Source organism: Eurosta solidaginis, chromosome 5 (assembly GCF_040869045.1).
Source record: "Eurosta solidaginis isolate ZX-2024a chromosome 5, ASM4086904v1, whole genome shotgun sequence".
Lineage (NCBI taxonomy): Eukaryota > Metazoa > Arthropoda > Insecta > Diptera > Tephritidae > Eurosta > Eurosta solidaginis.
Genome location: NC_090323.1, coordinates 212,883,411 through 212,905,407, shown reverse-complemented (window position 1 = coordinate 212,905,407; position 21,997 = coordinate 212,883,411). Strand labels below are relative to the sequence as shown.

At 39.3% G+C, this 21,997-nt stretch overlaps 1 protein-coding gene across 11 annotated transcripts in view; it reads left to right on the top strand.

The window, feature by feature from the left end:
• The window catches only part of LOC137252423 (serine-rich adhesin for platelets), a 236,989-nt gene that overhangs the window by 172,775 nt on the left and 42,217 nt on the right, over window positions 1–21,997 (top strand). For 7 of the 11 annotated variants that reach the window (XR_010953554.1, XM_067788081.1, XM_067788080.1 and 4 more), the window contains one exon: window positions 15,334–15,351. The exons of the other annotated variants lie outside the window; for them this stretch is intronic. The gene's annotated coding sequence lies outside the window, so the exon portion shown is untranslated. The remainder of the gene's footprint in view (window positions 1–15,333; window positions 15,352–21,997) is intronic. 11 annotated transcript variants of the gene reach the window in all.

Genomic DNA, 21,997 nt, shown 5'->3' with positions numbered 1-21,997 from the left:
TTCAAACTTGTCAGATTCAGATAAGTTACAATCCGATTTGGATAATGTCGCTGCCTGGTGTAATTCAAACAATCTACCGCTAAACGTAAGTAAATGTTTTCACGTAACATTTTCTAAATCTCGTTATCCCATATTCACATCTTATACCATTTGCGGTTCCCGCCTCTCAACTCTTACAGAACTGAAAGATCTTGGGGTAGTTTTCGACTCTAAGTTTTCATTCTCGATAGATTTAAATTCTACAATTGCTAAGGCCTATTCTCTTCTTGCTTTTATCCGGCGTTTTAGCTCAAATTTTACGGATCCTTATACCCTTAAGATACTGTTCACCTCACTTGTTCGATCCAAGTTGGAATATGCCTGTTTCATTTGGCGACCCTATCATGAGTGTCATATCAAGAGGCTCGAAAGTGTACAAAAAAGCTTTGTTCGTTTTGCACTGCGTTCTTTGAATTTTTCCGACCCGATTCCTTCCTACGAAGCCAGATGTGCACTCATCAACCTTCAGTCTCTAGAATCTAGAAGAACCTTGCTGTCGATGACTTTTGTTTTCGACATTATCAATGATCAATCGATGCGCCAGCTCTCCTTGAGGGTATTCGATTCCATGTACCAAACAGGCCGCTTAGAAATAGCAACATGTTTTTTACGGGGTTTCTTCGGACCCTCTATGCTTCTAATGCTCCCATTTCTCGGATATTAACAGAATTTAATCTTCGCTCAAATTCTTTAGAAATCGACTTTTCATTATCTAAACCTATTTTTAAAGCTGTAAGTGCTCATACATAATTATATTATATTTTATTATTTTGTATTTTGTATTACATTTGTTTATCTCTACGTAGTCTGTAAGTATATTTTTGTACTAGACTACTTTTGTAATTTGTAACTGATCAAATTACTATTTAAATAAATAAATAAATAAATAATCCCTGCATGGAATGATAGTGGTGACGCTGCTCTCATCCTGCGGTTTGCGGATATAGGAATCTATTTTGAAATTAAAATAGAATAAGAATACTGCTATACCCTTGTTGAGTATACTTCCAGCACTCAGATTGTAGTAGGTCACCTTAAAAATCAAAATCGAAAAAAAGTAAAAAAAATTAAATTTCGCAAGCTCGAAAGTTATTTTTTTGGGTATGCGTAGTGGAAATTTTTTTCCTGAGCCCAAATCCTATCGAAAAATCGATGGCGCGATATCGGTTAATAAATCGACCCAGTCCAATGTGCATGCCCATCACCAACGCACGAATTGCGCTGAACTTTCTGCAGATTGGTGAGATTGTAGGTCTTACTAAAAGCAGTTCAGAACACTATAGCCAACGCCGTGCACCATTGCCTCATACAGCCATGGCACCATATTTGTCCTGAGACCCTTTTTTTATCGAACATCGCCTAATAGGAGTAGAAACCAATACAGTCTTTCCGTACCCGCTCTTCGATGCGGCTTTTTCAGTTTAGTTTACAATCGATTGTTAGCATCAGATACTTGATAGGTCGATATTTTTATCGTAATGATTTCGCTCATCACAGAGAGAATGACACTACCCCCAGTGGGTTAGGAGGCTTAGAATACACCCGCGGCAGGTATGCCTGTGGTAAGAGGCGACTAAAATACCAAATTGATTCAAGGGGTTTCTGTGTGAAATTGGTATTATATAACTTTACTTTTCATCACAATGCAAAATAATTGTTACGTCCGTCCCTACATTCATAGCCGCTACTGTTCTTGTTTTTAGAAGGCACCAATTTAGCCAAATTTCTTTGCGGTTTTATAACATTTCGAACCTTGGCACATTGAAGCGCAGCTTTGTTGTCTTCAAGCTATGATGCATATTGTTGAAAAGGTAATACCAACTGTTTGACCAGCTGTCAGTTTTATGATTACTCACCTTCGTCATAATTCTTAGAAAAAATACACAAACTACTTTGCCAAATCGTGCTCATTTCACGCTCACTCTGGCATTTTTGGCTTTAATCAGCCCGTGAAGTGGCTAAAGCGATTGCTGATTTATTGTATTGCTATATTGGCCAATACTAGGAAGTGTTGTTTTCATACACGATTTTATTGTTTTTTCTTACATATATGTATATCAGCTTATATCTATGCATGTGCTTAACAGCCTTAGTGTTAACATATTTATTTAAAATTTATAGTTTTTTTGCAAAAAAAAAAAAAATATTCCTATTAAATATGTTATTAAACAATGAATATTCCAAATTAATCAATAGCGAAACTTTTCGACCATTCAGAATCAATAAGTTCTCTCATTTTATATATCTATATAAATACCCAACAGAAAATTGTGTAGGCAATTGTAATAAATAAGGAACGTGGTGGCAGAGCTTTTGGTTCGATCATATTTGAACCTGAGTCTTAACAGTTTAAGCTGTTTTGATCATCAAACAAAGTACGCCAGTATTTACATCATTTCACTAACTGATATAATTAGAAGCTGGTCGATTTGGTAAAATGGCTTCCACGCATCTATCACATGCTCTTTGAGTACTGATAGCTGGTGAAACTCTAAAAATCTTTAGGGTAGAAGAACCTTAAGATGAGATCAAAGAAAGCTCTGGCAGCATACTACAGCTGCGAACGGGATTTCGGCAGGAACGAAAGGAGTTCTACGACTAAGAGAATCCAACATTTGGATATCAACGAAATACGGAAACGCGACGATCTTGGATGACATAACAAGGGGACGATTGAACGGGATCTCATTTGAACGTGCGTCGTACACTGGCCATATCACAGCGATTTTTGACTTCCAGGTGTATAAGATATTCTTCAGGAAGGAATGGGAGGAAGGCCTTTGCAACAATCTAAAGGCATTAAAATCGAACATGATAAAGTCGTATATCGTGCAGAGGTGTCGATCCTCGCCTGCGTCCATAAGGCACCAGAATGTCTCCTTATGCCGGGTACCGGGGCACAGCGATATTGAAGGGAAGGAATATGCAAATGAGATGGCTAGGAAAGGTTCCGAAATGGACAAAGGAGCGCCGGACAGCTCCGTGTGTCCACCGCTGGGTTATCTAGGAAATTAGGGCAACGGACTTTCAGTGGACCAACTGGGATGATTGCGTGGTCCCAAGGTTGTTGTTGTTGTTGTTGTAGCAATGCTCGCCCCACCTAATAGCCGCGACCGATCACAAATTGTCATCAATATCCTCTAACGGGAGTCCAAGGAAACTTGCCGTTTCAACAGGGGTGGACCATAAGGAAAGGGGTGTTAGAGGCGTTGGTTCCACATTACAATTGAAGAGATGGTTGGTGTCATGTGGGGACACATTGCAAGCGGGGCATACATTTTGACATTGGGTTGATTCTGGATAGGTAAGAGTTTAACCTGTTACAGTATCCAGAAGTTGAGCAAGAGTGACACGCGTTTCCCTGGGGAGTATGCGTTCCTCTTCCGCAAGTTTTGGATAATTTTCGTTAAGCACTGGATTCACCGAGCGATTCCCGGCATAAAGGTCGGACGCCTGTTTATGGAGTTCACCAAGGACCTGCTTGTGTTTTTTCACTTCATACGGCTGGGTTCTCAGGTGCCGTATTTCCTCAAAATGCTTACGGAGATGACTCCTTAAGCCCCTAGGCGGTGCTGCTTCATCAATCAGATGTCTGTTGGGATGCCCAGGTTTCTGGGTATTCAACAGGAACTGTTTGGTCAGCATCTCATTTCTCTCCCTGATGGGGAGTATTCTCGCCTCATTATGCAGATGGTGTTCTGGGGACATAAGAGGACAGCCCGTGGCGATTCTGAGAGCAGTATTTTGGCAGGCCTGTAGTTTCTTCCAGTGGGTGATTTTTAGGCTTGGCGACCATATGGGTGACGCGTAGCACGTAATCGGCTGGCTAATTGCTTTGTATGTAGTCATGAGCGTTTCTTTATCTTTTCCCCAAGTACTGCCAGCGAGGGATTTGAGGATTTTGTTACGGCTCTGAATTCTCGGAACAATTGCGGCTGCGTGCTCATCAAAATGTAGATCCTGATCAAACGTCACACCCAAGATTTTGGTGTGTCGGACAGTCGGTAGCGTAGTGCCATCGACGTGGATGTTCAAAATGGTCGACATTTGGGGCGTCCATGTTGTAAATAAGGTCGCGGAAGATTTAGTCGGTGATAATGCCGGGTTTCGCGAGGCGAAAAAACTGGAGAGATCAGTGAGGTAGCCGTTTATTTTATTGCATAGCGCATCGATCTTTGGGCCTGGGCCTGTGGCCATTATTGTGCAGTCATCGGCGTAGGAAACGATTGTGACTCCTTCCGGTGGTGAAGGTAGCTTAGATATGTAGAAATTAAACAAAAGTGGGGTAGTAGCGGGACCACCTTGGCCATAGACCTTGGCCGTCTATCTTTGTCGACCGTAGGATGCATTATATATTGTCGGCAGAAAGCGCTCGCGCATTTTTTCGCGTCCGACAGCACTTTGTCGCCAAAGACGATGGAAACTTTGTCTTTGTGCTTAGTCGGATTCGAGAGGGACTTTACGGTGGACCAAAGTTTACCCACACCGGTAGAGAGGTTACAACCTCTTAGGTGCTCCTCCCATTTCGCCCGCTTGTGTTCATCTACAAGCAATCTGATGCGTTGGTTTATATCCCTTATTTGGGGGTCGCCTGGGTCAAGCTGTCTTATGAGGTCACGTTCTCTCGCTAAATTTAAGGCCTCCGCCGGTAAGTGGGGCCGGATTTCGGGAATTCTCCCGGCGGGAATGAAATGTGCCGAGGCGGATTTAATGACCTTACGGAAGGCACGCTCCCCTTGGCGGGCATCAGTCGGGATAGGGAGGGCAGCTAGGCGGCTGTCTGTAAAGGATTTATATTCTTCCCACTTTCCTTTTTTGAAGTTTATGAAAGTGCGTTTTTCAGTGACGATGAAGTCGGCGTTACGCTCAAGCGAAATAAGTATGGGCAGGTGGTCGGATGACAGTGTTACCATCGGCTGCCAGTTGACGCAGTTTACGAGTTCTGCGCTCACGATTGAGATATCTGGTGAGCTGTGACAGCTTCCTACCATACGTGTGGGGGCGTCTCCGTTTATTGTGCAGAACGTCGTTTCTTCTATTTGATCCGCCAACATCTCACCCCTACTGTCCGCCCGCAAGTTTGAATGCCATAGATCATGATGGGCATTGAAATCGCTAAGATAATGCGATTGTTGCCAGTGAGTAAGGCCCTGATATTAGGGCGGTATCCACTGGGGCAACAGGTGGCAGGAGGGATGTAGATGTTGATGATTTCTAGGTTTGCATCGCCTGACCGGACAGATAGGCCTTGACGTTCTAAGACATTGTCCCTGCGGTCGATGCCAGGATCAAATATACAATATTGCACAGAGTGGTGTATGATAAACGCGAGACCGCCTCCATTTCCGCTCTCGCGGTCTTTCCTGTGGACGTTATACCCAGAGCAGGTCTACAATGCAGATCTTGCTGTGAGTTTAGTCTCTTGAATCGCAGCAATGCGGATGTTGTGCCGCTTCATGAAATCGACTATCTCCGTAATCTTCCCAGTTAGTCCATTACAGTTTAACTGCAGAATTCTGAAGCGCATAAGGGGAGACGTCGCCACTCTGGGGGTAAGTGACGGGTGACTAAGCCTGGGTTGGGGAAGGCCAGGACGCAATTGCTGTTGTGGCCCTAGGACTGGGCGTCCTTGGGCAAGCATTGGGGTACCCGGATGATTTGGGTTTGCGACCTGGCAACATGGCGCGATGAAACCCGTCGGGGGGTTGCCGTCGCGGAGACCAGAACATCTAGGGAAGTGGCACCACCCAAGGCAGGAGCTGCATTGGGCGAATGTCGCAAACATATATATTCTGTGCTGGCAAACGGTGCAAACGGAGGTAGGGACTAAGAGTCGGTTTCCCTGACCTACACGATTGCTGCCGGAAAAGAGAGGGGAGAAGACGGGGGCAGGGGCTGTTGCTCAGCATTGCTTCCGACTCTACAACGAAGATTGTAGTTATGAGTGGTAGCAGCTGTTTGAGTTGTTGGCGCCGTGGGGCGCGAGCAGCAGCGGGTACTTGTTGTGGCTTGCAGAGCAGCGGGGCTGCTGGAAGGTAGTGGGAGCGCTTAGACGTAGACTACGGGACGCCGTTGGGCGTGAACAGCAAGGAGCCACAAAAGATTTATAAAAGTTACGTGGACGTCGGGTTTTGGGATCAAGCCCAGAACAACCTGTCCGATGCAACCATCCCTTGCACGAGACAAACTGAACACAGTATGACCGTCCTAAAAAGATTATTTTCCGGCAGATGCAGCAAAACCATTTCTCAGGACCGGGGTCAGGAGACGGACCCGGATTGGATTCGATGCCTTCCCGGAGTAAGAGAATATGGAGCAGTCCTGCTGCAAGGAGCTGCTGGGAGGATGACAATTTGTAGGAGGGACGAAACAAATTAGATGGGGTCACACTGAAATGACAGTCCTTGGTCGGGAAAAATCCCGAGTCGCTCCGGTACATAGAACCGAGCGCCTTGGTCCCAAGGTCTTTATGGTCAAGTTTAGATAGGAAAAAAACTAGCTTCCTTCTCAAGCAAAGCAAATCTACAGTGAGAGCACTTACGGTATTATCACAGGTAATTGCGTTATTTCTCCAATCTCCGCCGGTAGCGCATAGAGGCGACCACTCATCACTTTTTTTTTTTTGCCAATGCTCTTACAATGGACAAAAATGTCTACGAGTGGAAGTTTGGAAAATTCCCACGCACGCCCTTTTAACCTAACCTAGCCCAACCTTGCTCTTATAATATATGGTGCCTGTGCGGTTTAGTCCCGCTGCTCGAGTTATTTTCTCCAGCATCGAACATACGATATTGCTAAACGAAAATGCATAGTATATCTTTATTTAACTCCTTACCTCCATTTGCGAACAGCTCGGTAGATAATATTTTTTAGTATACAGTTATGTAATCTTGTAATTTTAGTCTAACAAGACACAAGTTATGGGTCTATCAAAATTTGTATTGATTTTTGACAGTTTTTTCCGAAGGTCGCATATTTTTATTATTTATATCGAACAAAAATTTAAACAGCCTTCGGAATTGTCAATAATCAATGCAAATTTTGAGAGAACTATAACATGTTGTTGTTTTTGTTGTTGTTGTAGCGATAATGATACTTAGGAAGGTTTTTGGTAGCGTTATCGATGTTTTTGGTTAGGTTAGGTTAGGTTAGGTACGTTCCGATAATAAGCACATACAACCTTTTAGGCCATACCGCGCCCCATCCCATAATTCCATGAAGAACTTGAGGTCGCCATCTAAATATATGTATGATGATATGGACCATCGGGTTGCGGAAGCTCTGAACCGTGCTTATAAGCCACTTTAATCTCACCTATAACATGTACTGTGTTAGGCCTAAAAAAATTCAAAAACTCTAAGTAAAAAGTTCGAAATTTTCGCAAGTTTCGAACTTTTTCGAAAATGTTTTTGAGGTTGGTTTGCAAAGTTTCAGTTACAAAATTCATCAAATATTTTTCTTAACATTTTGAAAATAAAAAAATTTAATTGATGGAATTTAATAAACATTGCCACTACTATTTTGGTATTCGCACCTGTACTACCGATACAAATTAAGAAATTCAATGGGTCATTACAGTATGCATATCATAGGAAATCATTTTATATAAGATGCATATTTTTTGGTGGTTACGGTTATACATACGTACATACTTATGTATGAATTTATTGTTATTTGGCTATTTGCGAGACTTAATGTCTAGCCATATTTGGAAATTGACCTTTGACTAGGAATTTTTACTGTCGCACGCAATTTTTATAATTCATTGCTGATTTGTTAGAGTCCGAAACAGGCAACTGATTCCCAGTCCATTAAAGATACATGTATTTGTATGTATATACAGGGCACTCGCGATAATATGAACTAATTAAAACCAGGCCTGTTCAGTTTTACGAAATTGTGCATATTTACGAAAGGTAACTAAATTGCCACCGTGGTGTGATGGTAGCGTGCTCTGCCTATCTGACCGAAGATGCTGGGTTCACAAGTTTTTTCAATTAGAAGACAATTTTTCTAAGCGGGGTCGTTCCTCGGCAGTGTTTGGCGAGCACTCCGAGTGTATTTCTGCCATGAAAAGCTCTCAGTAAAAAGTCATCCGCCTTGCAGATGCCGTTCGGAGTCGGCAATAAACAAGTAGGTCCCATCCCGGCCTTATATCTCTTCGGAGGTTATCGCGCCTTACATTTATTTTGTTATTAACTAAATTGAAACATATTGCCCCGTAATCATGGTCGAAATAAAATAGAGTTTTATTGGTTTAAACATGGTTCTAAATTAAATATCATTTTAAGTCTGTTATAGTCCACTTAAACACTATTTTATCTTTAAAAAAGTATTTTAAATTTAAAATGACATGATCCCGATTTTAGTTTTTTAAAATAGGTTTTAAGTTGGTGGACTGCTGTCAAAAGTTGCGAGAAATTAAACAATTCTCTATTTAAATGCGATGAACTTAAATGGAAGTGAAAAAAGGCTTCCCCGACAAGGAAATATACGTCAGGAACTAATTTATTATACCTAGAATGCGTATTAATATGTTTGTGATGAAAATTACACAATCTTAAAATGTGCGATGGTTACTTGGGTCCACATATGCGAAATCTTTAATTAAGACTATTCCGCATTCAAAGATATTTGTGAGTTTTGATATTTTAGTATCTTTTGAGGAAAAAGTAGCATCCTATATTGATTTTAGCATTAAATTTAGAAATAAATATTCAATGGAAGGAATTATTTACTACAGGCATACATGTCAAAAAATTTCGGGAGAAGTGTCAAATGACGCGTTTTAATTTCGGAAGCAATAATCCGAAGGCGGCAAAGTAATAATTTTACTCTTTCAAGATATTTTTACAAAAAAAAGTTTAAGACTTTCATGTGGTTGATGTAATTTTGGTGATATTGTTGTACACAAAAAAGAATTTACTAAAATGGCGTTTTGCGCTGATACAATTTTCACCAGTTTCGCAGCCGTTTGAGGGAATTATTCGGTTTTTTGTGAATATCTATTAATAAAAGAACAATTTTTTATTTCCGACTTCTAATTATGGAATTGCATTACAGAATTGTTGAATTCAATTATGCTGGCATTTCCTTTTGTGTCTTCTATTCCCCTTTACATTTGCCAATTCCTCTTAAAAGAAAGCGTGAAATGAAACACGGAATACAACAAGAATTAGCAACAATAATTTTAAGAACTGCTTGGTACGGGCGCTGCCGAACTTCTTCCCCCCTTTATCACCCTCTTAGTCTATGTCATGATCGACTTGAGTTCAATGATTTTCTAATGTAAAAGCGACTTACACTTTGCAGGTCCATGTACAATGGCTCAACATTCTAGATTACTTCTTTCCTATGGAAAACTATACTAAACTCCCTTTATTTATGCTGACTTTGCGAAGACAAACCTATATTTGATATAACCTGATTATCATTGAATGTCCTGCATGCTTATTAGTATTGAGGTTAGAGATTAGGGATATATCGGTAGAGATATATCCCTATTCGGTTTAGGGTCTATTAAATTAAAGGGCTTTAACGGTTAGGGCCACCTAACATTTAAGCTTTGCATCATTTTGGCCGTCACATCTGTCTTAATGCAAACAACTTTTCTTTACAACATTCTTACAAACTATATAAACTATTCAACATGAGTATGAGTTTATGAGTGGATAGCCTTGTTGCTTCCTTTGCTTTAAGCAGCCCAAATCCGCTTTAACTACTTATTCGTTTATGTTGCGAGATTTAAATATTTTTTTAAGAACGAAATTATGTAAATTTTCTTTAAATAAATATTGTTACGAATATTAGCAAAACTAAGGAGTGCTGCCAGCTCTAAGCCGATCTAAGCAGTGACGTGAATGCACATCAATAATTCAATCATTATGTATCTACTTAAACGAATAAATAATTGCGTCTACACATATGTACACATTCCAATGAGCAACATTTACATACAAGGCAGCAAGAGATGAGATGTCACACACCGATGAATTTACTTATACGCTTATGTGTGTGCGGGAGACTGTAAACTACAAACACATGCATATACCTTATCTGAGTTGTCACAAGAGTGAGCAATAATTTATGCACGTAGTTGTGGCTGGCGATTTTGTAGCCGAAACAACTAGTAACTTCTGGAAATCGAAGAGCCTAGAAGTATGCAGCGTAAACTATAAAAGCAGTGCAGGCGAGTAAGAAGAATTCAGTTTGATTTGAATTGTCAAGCAGTTACGAGTAAGACGATATCTAGCGAGCAATAGCACTATTATTTTGAAAGTCAGTTTCCTTTAAGATATCAGTTTGGTTATTAAGCTATTCGTTGCACAGTTTGAGTGTTATTGTGAAGTACTTAATAAAGGCCATTTTTCCATCATTCAATATTGGAGTTATTTATTCAACAGTTTAGTGATTCGAACTTAGCAGAGGATTGCAAATAAGAGGATTTGCAGAAAATTCGTTACAATTGGTGTCAGAAGTGGGATTGTTGAATAAATTCTAGAGGACAACAAGGACATGGCAAAGTTAAGTGAATTGAAGATCCCGCAACTGAAGAAGGAGTTGGAGAGCCGTGGATTGAATACAAGCGGCGTTAAACTCGAACTTCAGGCACGGCTACGAGAAGCAATGGAAGCAGAAGGAATTGATGTGGAAGAGCATGTCTTTCATCTTGATGGCGAGGAGACAACAAAAATTGAAGAGAAGAACGAAACATCGCAGACGGTTACCAGTACAGACTTGAACATGATTTTAGCTGCAATATCTGCTCAAACATCGACAGTGTCATCTCAACTGGCAGAACAGCAGACATATATGGAATCGCAGGAGAACCGTATAACATCCAAGATGGAAGAACAGAAGACATATATGGCATCACAACTGGAATCCCAAGAGACACGAATAACATCGAAGATTGAAGCACAAGAAACGCGAATGTCAGAAATGTCGACACAGATTACATCCAAGATGGAAATGCAATTGGAAGAACAGAAGACATATATGGCATCCCAACTGGAATCGCAGGAGACACGCATAACATCAAAGATGGAAGAACAAGAGGAGCGCTTATCATTGCAGGTGGCACAAATGTCTTCACAGTTAGAAGCACAGGAAGCAAGGGTAACATCAAAGCTGGAAGCGCAGGATGCAAAAATCGCTCAATTTCAGGCAGAAGTCGATGATTTGAAGGGTCGTATGGAGCAGTTACAATTAAATCGTCCTGCAGTTTCAGCGAGTAATTCAAAGGTAAAAACACCATCCTTTGACGGTTCTGTTCCTTTCCAGGTCTTTAAGCTACAGTTTGAGAAGACCGCAGCAGTGAACAACTGGAATGTGGAAGATAAAGTTGCCGCACTCTTCGTAGCATTGAAAGGACCAGCTGCCGAAATCTTACAGACTATTCCAGAATACGAACGGAACAGTTATGACGCATTGATGGCTGCTGTAGAACGGCGATACGGAAGCGAACACAGGAAACAGATATTTCAAATAGAATTGCAAAACCGCTACCAAAAAGCTAACGAGACCTTGCAGGAGTTTGCTTCTGACATTGAAAGATTGGCTCATCTTGCAAATGCGGATGCACCCGTGGAATACACGGAAAGAGTGAAGATTCAGAGCTTTGTAAATGGCATACGAGACGTCGAAACAAAGCGAGCTACATACGCAAACCCAAAGCCAACATTCGCAGAAACGGTGTCACAAGCTCTGATTCAAGAAACAGCGTCGCTTCTGTGTAAGCCAGTTTTCAAAGCACGCCGTGTGGAAGTAGAAAGGCCAGAGTGGGTAGACGCAATATTGGAGGCGCTGAAAGGATCGCAAAAGCGGAGTGAAAAAGTTATTAAATGCTTCAAATGCGGGAAGTCCGGTCACATTGCACGTCATTGCGATCTTGGCCTTAATAGTTCCAACAATTTGGGTGGGCGTAAACGCAAAGCTGGAGGAGATGAGCAAGAGCGAGTAAGAGGTAGAGAGTTAGATCCAGCTATTGAATGCCCTGTGATATCTGTGTCGCAAATTGGTAGAAAATCGAGCAGTCTTACCGTCAGAGGGAATGTGGATGGCAACGAACGAATACTGACTGTAGATACGGGCGCATCTCATTCCTTGATCCGATCTGACTTGGTCAACAGGAGAGTAAAACCGTTACCTGGAGCAAAGTTGCGTACGGTCACTGGCGAGTATAACCAAGTTCAGGGAGAAGTGATATGTGAAGTATTGATTGGGAAGGTCATGGTCCTACACAAATTTGTTGTGGCGGAGATTGTTGATGAAGTTATATTGGGAGTAGATTTCTTGGTTGACCATGACATCAAGATCGATATGCAGAGAAGGGTGATGCGTTATGAGAACCAAGATGTGCCACTTAACTTTAGTTTGGAAAAAGGGTTCAGCAGTAATTGGGTACTGGTGGAGAAGACTCGACAAAGGCCACGGAAGTCGAAGGCAAAGGTTGATAGATCGAATGGGCCAAATAAATCAAAATCAAAAGTACCTGCGAGAGAAACACTGGCATTGACAAAACCTAAAAGACGCAGGAAAATGAAGCAACGAATTTTCGAGAAGGAATGCGAGGGTAGTTTCAATCCAGAACGCACTACTGTGGGGAAACGTGGGAACGATACTGATTATGCAAAGCAAATCCGTCCAGCGCAAGCTCTACGAAGTAGTTCATCGGCCAAACAACAGAGTGTAAAGGAACGAACCAGGGTATTGAGTGGTACGATGAAACGCAGGTACCATGAGAACAATAATTCGAAAAGTTTCTTGGCGGGAGATTTGGTACTGTTATACAACCCTCACCGGCGGAAAGTTGTTCCATCCAAATTTCGGTGCAGTTGGGAAGGCCCGTACAAGATTGTGAAGAAGTTCAGTGATACCATCTACCGCATACAAAGCATTGAGATACCACGGAGTAGAAGAGTGGTACATTTGGCGATGCTAGCAGCGTTTAGATCGAGAGATTTGTCTGATCGGGACGATCAGACTTAGGTGGAGGGCAGTGTTACGAATATTAGCAAAACTAAGGAGTGCTGCCAGCTCTAAGCCGATCTAAGCAGTGACGTGAATGCACATCAATAATTCAATCATTATGTATCTACTTAAACGAATAAATAATTGCGTCTACACATATGTACACATTCCAATGAGCAACATTTACATACAAGGCAGCAAGAGATGAGATGTCACACACCGATGAATTTACTTATACGCTTATGTGTGTGCGGGAGACTGTAAACTACAAACACATGCATATACCTTATCTGAGTTGTCACAAGAGTGAGCAATAATTTATGCACGTAGTTGTGGCTGGCGATTTTGTAGCCGAAACAACTAGTAACTTCTGGAAATCGAAGAGCCTAGAAGTATGCAGCGTAAACTATAAAAGCAGTGCAGGCGAGTAAGAAGAATTCAGTTTGATTTGAATTGTCAAGCAGTTACGAGTAAGACGATATCTAGCGAGCAATAGCACTATTATTTTGAAAGTCAGTTTCCTTTAAGATATCAGTTTGGTTATTAAGCTATTCGTTGCACAGTTTGAGTGTTATTGTGAAGTACTTAATAAAGGCCATTTTTCCATCATTCAATATTGGAGTTATTTATTCAACAGTTTAGTGATTCGAACTTAGCAGAGGATTGCAAATAAGAGGATTTGCAGAAAATTCGTTACAATATGTTCAATTAAAAGATTGTGCACTCAATTTTAAATTGACGGCTGATAAAAAAGAGCGATTTTTTTCAAAACGTTTTCAAATAACTTCTAAATTGAATTGAATGATAATTATCCGCCACCGGATTATGATCAAAACGCGTTTTCAGGTACTCCTTTGGCAATTTTTGTGCTATTGTAAGAATTTTTGTCAAGTAAAAAATTACCATTTTTTATACGTGGAGTCAAGTAACCACGGTTGTAAGGAACAGGGTGAACTTTTAAAATTTCTAAAAAATGTCTTCATAGTGCCAATCAATACCTTTTTTTCATGCGGATGCACTGTCCATGCTTATTTTACTGAAAAAAGCGCCAAATACACCACACGAACATTTCCGCGAACATTCCCGTTATGTCATGTTTCTGCGACCTTTTCTGTCGTGTATAGTGGTGTTTGCCAGTTCGCACAAATGTTCGCCAAAATTAAAATATTTTGTGCGTGTATGGCGAAATAGCTCATAATCGTAGTAATTTCTGAACGGAACAGACGTGCGCGGAAAAGTAAAATGGTCAATAAAAAATTTCTGAGTGAATTTATTGAAATGTATAAATCTTTTCCATCATTGTGGGAAGTAAAAAGCAAAGATTATTGTAATAGAATTAAAAAGAATAATGATTATGCGACTTTAATCGAAAAATTAAAAGAAGTAGATCCTGATGCCACAAAGGATACAGTTATACAAAAAATAAGTAGTTTGCGGGCGCAATACCGGCGTGAATCAAAAAAAAAAGCGAGCAATATTGCTGCAGCACAATTGTTGTCCGTATTCATCGCTGTCTGAAAGAGAACTAATGTTCGGCCAAAAGTTCGTATGGTGTATGGCCAAAGATGCGAACAAGATTGCGAAATGTTCGCGGAAATGTTCGTGTCGTGTATTTGCGCTTTAGGCAAGATTTTAACTAAAGAGTATTTTAGTCAACGACTATGATTACGGGCCATTGTATTTAATTTAAAATTTAAGATTTTACAATGGATTCCACACATTTGTGAATTTGTAAACCAATTAAAGAATACAAAAATTTGGACAATTTTTTTGAGATTTGATCATCTTTTTCGATTTTGGTCCCAAATGTCAAAATGATGTGACAACCGTGTATACGAGTGAATGCAAGCATTTCTCAGCGACGGTTATGTACATTTTAAATTTCAATAACTAGGGGCATCCCCAATTTATTAGGCTCTTGAAATTCGATAGAAATTTAAAAATCAATAATCTTCATATTTTAGAGCTTTTGCCAAAAGTTCATATTTTAGAGTACTTAATGGAAGCGAAAAAGTGGTCATTTTGTGGTGTTCATATATTAGGGTGTCAGTATTATCGCGTGTGCACTGTATGTATCGCAAAACATACACATATAAGTACGTTAATATTTTTAATCGAAATTGACGTTTTCAGCATATAAATGGTTTACGTTTCTAAAATAAAATACACGATTTTTGCATTGATTGAAAAGGTTGGTAGTAAATTGGTTCTGATAGATTATTATTGATTGTTTAGTTTTATAGGCTTAAGTTATGTATATTTGTTTAAATCGATTGTTGACTTTGTTTTATAATTAATTGTGATTTTTTTATAATTTTGCAGATTCGAACGATTACCAAGGTATGTACTTCTGACTGAAAAATTTTTAAGATAACATATAAAAAATAATCATTATTTATGATATTTTTTATGTTCATTATTTGCGATATTTTTTATATTCCTAAGAAGACGATTAAATTAAAACTAACACTAGAAGTCTTTTCCGATTAGTAACAAGGGAGCTAATACACTTATAAGTGCCAATGTGATGATACCGCACTTTCCCAAATTTTTAATCAAATTAAATGTTTCCTCCCTAACAAATAAAAAAAATACTTGGAGCGAGTTAATTCGGGTAACTGCGTTAACCTGTTATTTATCGCAAAGTTATCGAATATTATAAAAAAAAGTTATCGATTTGCTATCGGAGTGGTACCAGTTTTGTTTTCAGCGTGTTATCGAATTTTTATAGAAAAGTTAACGATTTATTATCGATAAGCTATTGATTTTTATGTGTGTAATTGGGTCAATTTGTAATTGTATGGTTTGCTGGGTTGCGCATTCGTGGCATAGATTTGTTATAAAAAAGTTATCGATTTACTATCGAAAATTATCGATTTGTTATAGGCATGCTGTCGAATATTATCGAAAAGTTATCCATTTATTGTGGGAGTGTAACTAATTTGTATCGGCATGTTATGGATTTATTATCCGCTTGTTTTGAAACAGATAGAGATAAATCTTCACTATAAAATCACCATCACATCTGTTACTCGTCGATAAGAAGCCAACAACTCGGCGGTAACGAACCGATAATGCGGCGATAATTTCGCTTTCGATAATGAACCGGTGCTAAAGTAATAACTTCTCGGTAAAGATTGTTACCGGTAAGTAACCGGTGAGGTTCTTCTCAAATATTTAGCCCCAAATTATTTGTTTCTAGTGAAATTAATGCGCTTACGTTGGCTTCGACCCCCTGGGTAAGCTATAGTTAAAAACATTAGTTTTCTAGACGTCCACCTGTATGTTTACACATGGAACTTCATACCACGGCGTTCGCCAAGATACAGTGACGTAAGTTTTAAACTACCGGAATGTTTGCTGAATACTCCTACACCGAAATACCAATAGATCCAAAGAGTTGTCTTTATGCGCATGATGCAAAATTTATAGAAAATATCTGCATTTTGGCAGCGCTCTCTCGAAAAAAGAGCCGCAAATCCATTAATCTACGATACGCGTGTCTGAAAAAGTGCGGTGTCAGAAAATTTGCACTAAGCCCCGGTTTTCCAATACAAGTTCAACTCAGTTTGTCAGTTAAACTACGCTTAAACTTATTTTGCAGTTTTACTTTAACTGAAGTTTAAGCTGAGACTAAGCGGCCAATCTGGCAGGGTTAAACTCTAGTTAACCTAACGGTTATTTGCGTTCGATCGTAATGGCGTCGAATATACCCAATAACCATTTGAGCTTGAGTACCATAAGAGCTCATGTTGATAACTAGGCATACTTCTAAAATCTCAAGACTTGTTTCGAAACAGTGGCTCCGATCGAGAATCATAGCGTACTCAGCAAAAGCGGGAACTTTTTATAAATCAAAAAATGCTATTACTTAAGTTGAAAAACTTAATTCCCAATTTGTGGTTCTCTAACTGGACTCAAATATAATATTCCATACTACAGTATTTTCACGAAAATAAAATAAAAATAATTTATATCTTATATATAAATAGACAAGATGAAAAAATGTGGAACCGTTTTCTGCTAAACTATAATTCTAAGGTATCCAAATTATATATGTATTGATAGGACATTTTGAGCTGCACTGTTATCCATAAATAAAAAAAATTGAAAAATCATTTTAATATAAAAAACTTATTCATACTATAGACACGTTGTGTGTGTGTACTTGCTTTTTGTGTACTATGCTGAATCGTGAGCATGGCCGAGGGAGGAGTTGCTTTGTACACAATAAAAATTAAACAAAAATACATAGCTGATCATGTATCAAGTCTATTTATTTTCTTTCCTTTACTTTCCTTTCTTTTACATTCTATTCTTTTATTTTCCTTTCCTTTGTTTTCTTTTCTTTGCTTTCCTTTTCTTTCATTTCCTTTCCTTTTCTTTCGTTTCGTTTCGTTTCCTTTCCTTTAATTTTCTTTCCTTTCCTTACCTTTCTTTATTTTCCTTTCCTTTCTTTTAATTTTCTTTTTATTTCCTTTCTTTTACTTTCATTTCTCTTCCATTCATATTCCGTCCTTTCCTTTCCTTCCTTTCTTTTCCTTTCCCTTCTTTTCCTTTCCATTTCTTTCCTTTCCATTCCTCTACTTTTCTTTTCTTTCATTTCTTTTATTTTCATTTCCCTTCCATTAGGGCTACCAGGTGCCCATGGGACAAAACCGGACACTTTGAAAATTCAAGAAATATACATTAAAATGTTTTTTTATTTACGCACATAAGTATTATTTTTTATTTACACAGCACAAAAATAAAACCATAAACAAATTATATACTTTCCTGGTACTCTAAAACAGCTAATCACAACTACTATTCAAAATAAATGTTAGGTGCGATAACCTCCGAAGAGATTTTAGGCCGAGCTTCTCACCCAATTTGCGTCGTACTCCTTTTAATTTATCCTACAAATTGGCAGGACGGGACCTACTTGTTTTATGCCGACTCCGAACGGCATCTGCAAGGCAGATGAGTTTTCACTTAGAGCTTGTCATGGCAGAAATACACTCGGGTTCACACCCCGAGCAAAGCAACATCAAAATTTTAGAAATAAGGTTTTTCAATTAGAAGAAAATTTTTCTAAGCGGGGTCGCCGGTCGGCAGTGTTTGGCAAGCGCTCCGAGTGTATTTCTGCCATGACAAGCTCTAAGTGAAAACTCATCTGCCTTGCAGATGTCGTTCGGAATCGGCATAAAACATGTAGATCCCATCCGGCCAATTTGTAGGGAAAATCAAGAGGAGCACGACGCAAATTGGAAGAGAAGCTCGGCCTAAAATCTCTTCGGAGGTTATCGCGCCTTACATTTATTTATTTTTTTTTTTATAAAAGGATAAAATTAAACAGTCATATATTTTTCGTTGCACAGAACTTGTTCCAAAACATCTGGATTATTTTTAATATAATTGTAATGTCCTGTACAAGTCAGTCTTAAGTTGAATTTACATTGAATAATACGGTCTAATGTGCTGATATTCAACGAATTTCTTTCCTTTGTCCATTGAGATGAAACAAGAGAAAAAAATCGATCCGCATTAGCATTATAACCAGGTATGTTGTTGTTGTTGTAGCGATTAGGTTACTCCCCGAAGGCTTTGGAGAGTGTTATCGATGTGATGGTCCTTTCTCGGATACAGATCCGATATGCTCCGGTAACACAGCACCATTAAGGTGCTGGCCCGACCATCTCGGGAACGATTAAACCTTCAGGCCATCCCTCCCTCCCCACCCCCAAGTTCCGTGAGGAGCTTGGGGCCGCCTGAGCCTCGTCTGTTAGTGAAACGGGATTCGCCGCTCAAAGGTGAGGTTGACAATTGGGTTGGAGAAGCTATATATTGCGCTACACAACCCCTTGAATCCCATAACCAGGTATCGCATATAGATATTGAACTATTTTAAGTAAATTGTTTTTCTCTCCTTTTCTTTAGTTATGTTAGCTAATTAGGAAGAATACTTTACATCTATATATGTGTACTACGCAATGTGCAACTATCTAGCGACGCTAGAATTTTACAATTAAAGTCGGTCGTTGGTACTTTTATTCAGACTAGTTGGAGCGCACATTATAAGCAAACCGAATAGTTGGTAGATTTTATGACTCTTTATTTAGATTTAAAACCCGGGACACCTAAACGAAAACCGGGACATTTTAGGGTTGGACCGGGACATCGGGACAAATGGCCTAAAACCGGGACATGTCCCGGAAAACCGGGACGTCTGGCAGCCCTACCTTTCATTGATTTTCCTTCCTTTCCTTTCTTTTCCTTTCCTTACCTTTCCTGCCAGAGCAATATAAAATTTCCCTATTTTGAGCTTACTTATTCATTATATTACGCATCGGATGTTCCTATTATTATATTAAAATGACAAATTATATTTCTTTTATTTTCATTTCCCTTCCTGTCCTTTGCTATCCTGTGGTTGAATTTCAACCACTGGGCGAACTCTAATTTGATTAATTACGCTTCATTACTGCTATCAACCAGGTGTTTATTTCTCACAATAAATAGCTGTTGGTTTTGGCTGTACCACCTTGGAGATCTTTTTTCAACTCCAACTCAACTCGATATCCAATGTACGATATCAACTGGAGAAATGTGTTAAATATTCATTTGAGACCTGTTCATTTCTCAAAATCTCTCAACGTTTGGATGATAGTTTGAAAAGATAATAACGCTGGAAATCAACTAGAGAACTCAAAGTTTTACAAAATTTCTCAAAGGTAGGTAGTGATTGGAGCATGAAGTTCGATATCAACTCGAAAACTATCTGGTTTAAGAATAATTAAATAATGATGGATAAGACTTCTGGAATTAGATATATATTTCGCTGGAAAACATTTTTTTGTTGTGTAAACAAAATCCAGCTGTTGCCGTATCTACAATTTATCTAGATAATAAAAAACCAATGTTGCCGTACAAAAAAGGCGCCTATAAACTGTGATTGAATAACTGCTCTGTAGTAGTGGAGTTTAAATTTGACTAGATTTTAAACAAACTTAGTTTAAGCTTAGCTTAAACATCTACTGAAAAACCGGGCCTAAGAGGAGTGTTAGCCGTCTGTGAAACTTTAATTTCTTTTAAAAATTTGTGTGTGTTTCATTGTGTATGAAAAAAATTTGCCTACTAGTAAAAAGGGATAAGCATTACTGGACCCCGTTTGCTTGAGACTCACCGCACCATTAAGTAGCCAATAAAGGACAAACTGTTTTTTACCCATTTTTCCTTTTATTGAATCCAAATGTTAAGTGTCTCGAACTGAACTCTGCGACCTATTTTTTCGATGTCTATTTATTTTATTTTGTCCAGTAATTTTTTTTATATTATCTATGCTTTCACATTTGTATATATCTGTACGTTTTTGTTTGCATTTCGTATAACACATATTTACTCGTTTGTTGACCCGTCTGCTGAACTTGAGCCATAGGAATGACGATAAGAACAAAAGCTGAATTTAAATGTAATTGACCGTATTTATCAGAAAAGCGCACGAAGCTGCAGATCTAAAAAGCGCTCTCCATAGGCAATGGGGTGACCAGATAAAAACGAAAAAAAGGAAATGTGTAATATACAATCGGACTCGGCGAACTTTGTCCAGCTAAAAATTGATTATGAAAATTTAAATTTTGATCTAGGGCAGCTTCATATAAGTCGCTATTCACTGGAAGCAAAGAAGCCATAGCGCTAAGAAATTTTAAACTCGATACTAAAACTAACAAAGAAACCATGTTTGGAGAACAGTTTGGGAATTGGGTTTAAAACTTGTCATCTCAGTTAAAAAAAATTGGAGCGCCTGTTCGATTTATACATATGGAGCTCACTGCCAGCATGATTATTGAAATGCTTTCCGTGTCGCTAGATCACAAAGTATCCTGTCTGGGTACATCTACAAGACCCTGGCTGGTTTCGAAGTCGAGGGTTCTGGTTGAAATCATTACCTAACGGTTGTGCAGTAGAACTGTTTCTGGCCAAGCTGACTGCTTTGTGGGGTGTTGGAATGGTGAAACGCATTTGAGTGAATTGGTCGGTTAATCAAAACGCACATGTTGTGGTTACTGTAGCGATAAAAACATTCCCCGAAGGATTTGGACAGTGCTATCGATTTGGATTATCCTTTGTCTTATAGATCCGGTACCGTCCGGATCATTAAGGTACAAGCCTCCCTCTCAGGAAGGATGTAATATGAAATCATTGGACTTCCTAGGTCATCCCGCTCCCCAACTCCCTAGTTCCAGGAAAAACTTGGGATCGCCAGAACCTGGATTCACCACGGGTAGGTGAGGTTGCTAGTTGAGCTGGAGACTCTGTAAATTACATTGGCAACCGCTTGGAAAGGTTGCCCTAACAATCCCTTGAATATCAAAAATACCACTCATAGACTAAATGTGTTGATAATGCTTGAGGCATTAGGCCCGGCAATGCCCCCTTCACGCTTCAACACAGTTACTCTTTCGAAAGAAGATTGAGGAGTGGTACCGACCTGGGTCAGATGACTTATTAGCTAGTGCAAAGTTGGTTCGATGTTGAAGAGAAGGTTGATTTGGATTTTTTACCAGGAGTTCGATGCAATTACCAATTTTAGTTGCGGCGATTATGTATAGGAAGGAAAGAAATCCACAGCTACTCAAATTACCCAACGTATATTAAAGCGCTGAACTCATCTGTGATACGATCAATAGTCGTCTAGAAGTGCTTCGCAAACACTAGATAACCACTACGCTGAATAGGACACTTCCTCTTTGAGGGTAGCGAGAACCATCTGGATGTGGATGGCCAGCGGTTTGCTCACATTTTTGGCTTCACCAAGGTTTCTATATCAATGGTGATTAAAGTTCCGACGGGTCACTATTGAAGGTACGTCCATGATGTTCTTCTTAATACACCGGTAAAACCTCAGTGCTGCAACTTCATGTAGCATGATCGAGGTAGGGCTTATTCGAAACTATCATAACTAAGTAGCTTAAGCTACTCTGAGTATATTTCTGTTATGAAAAGC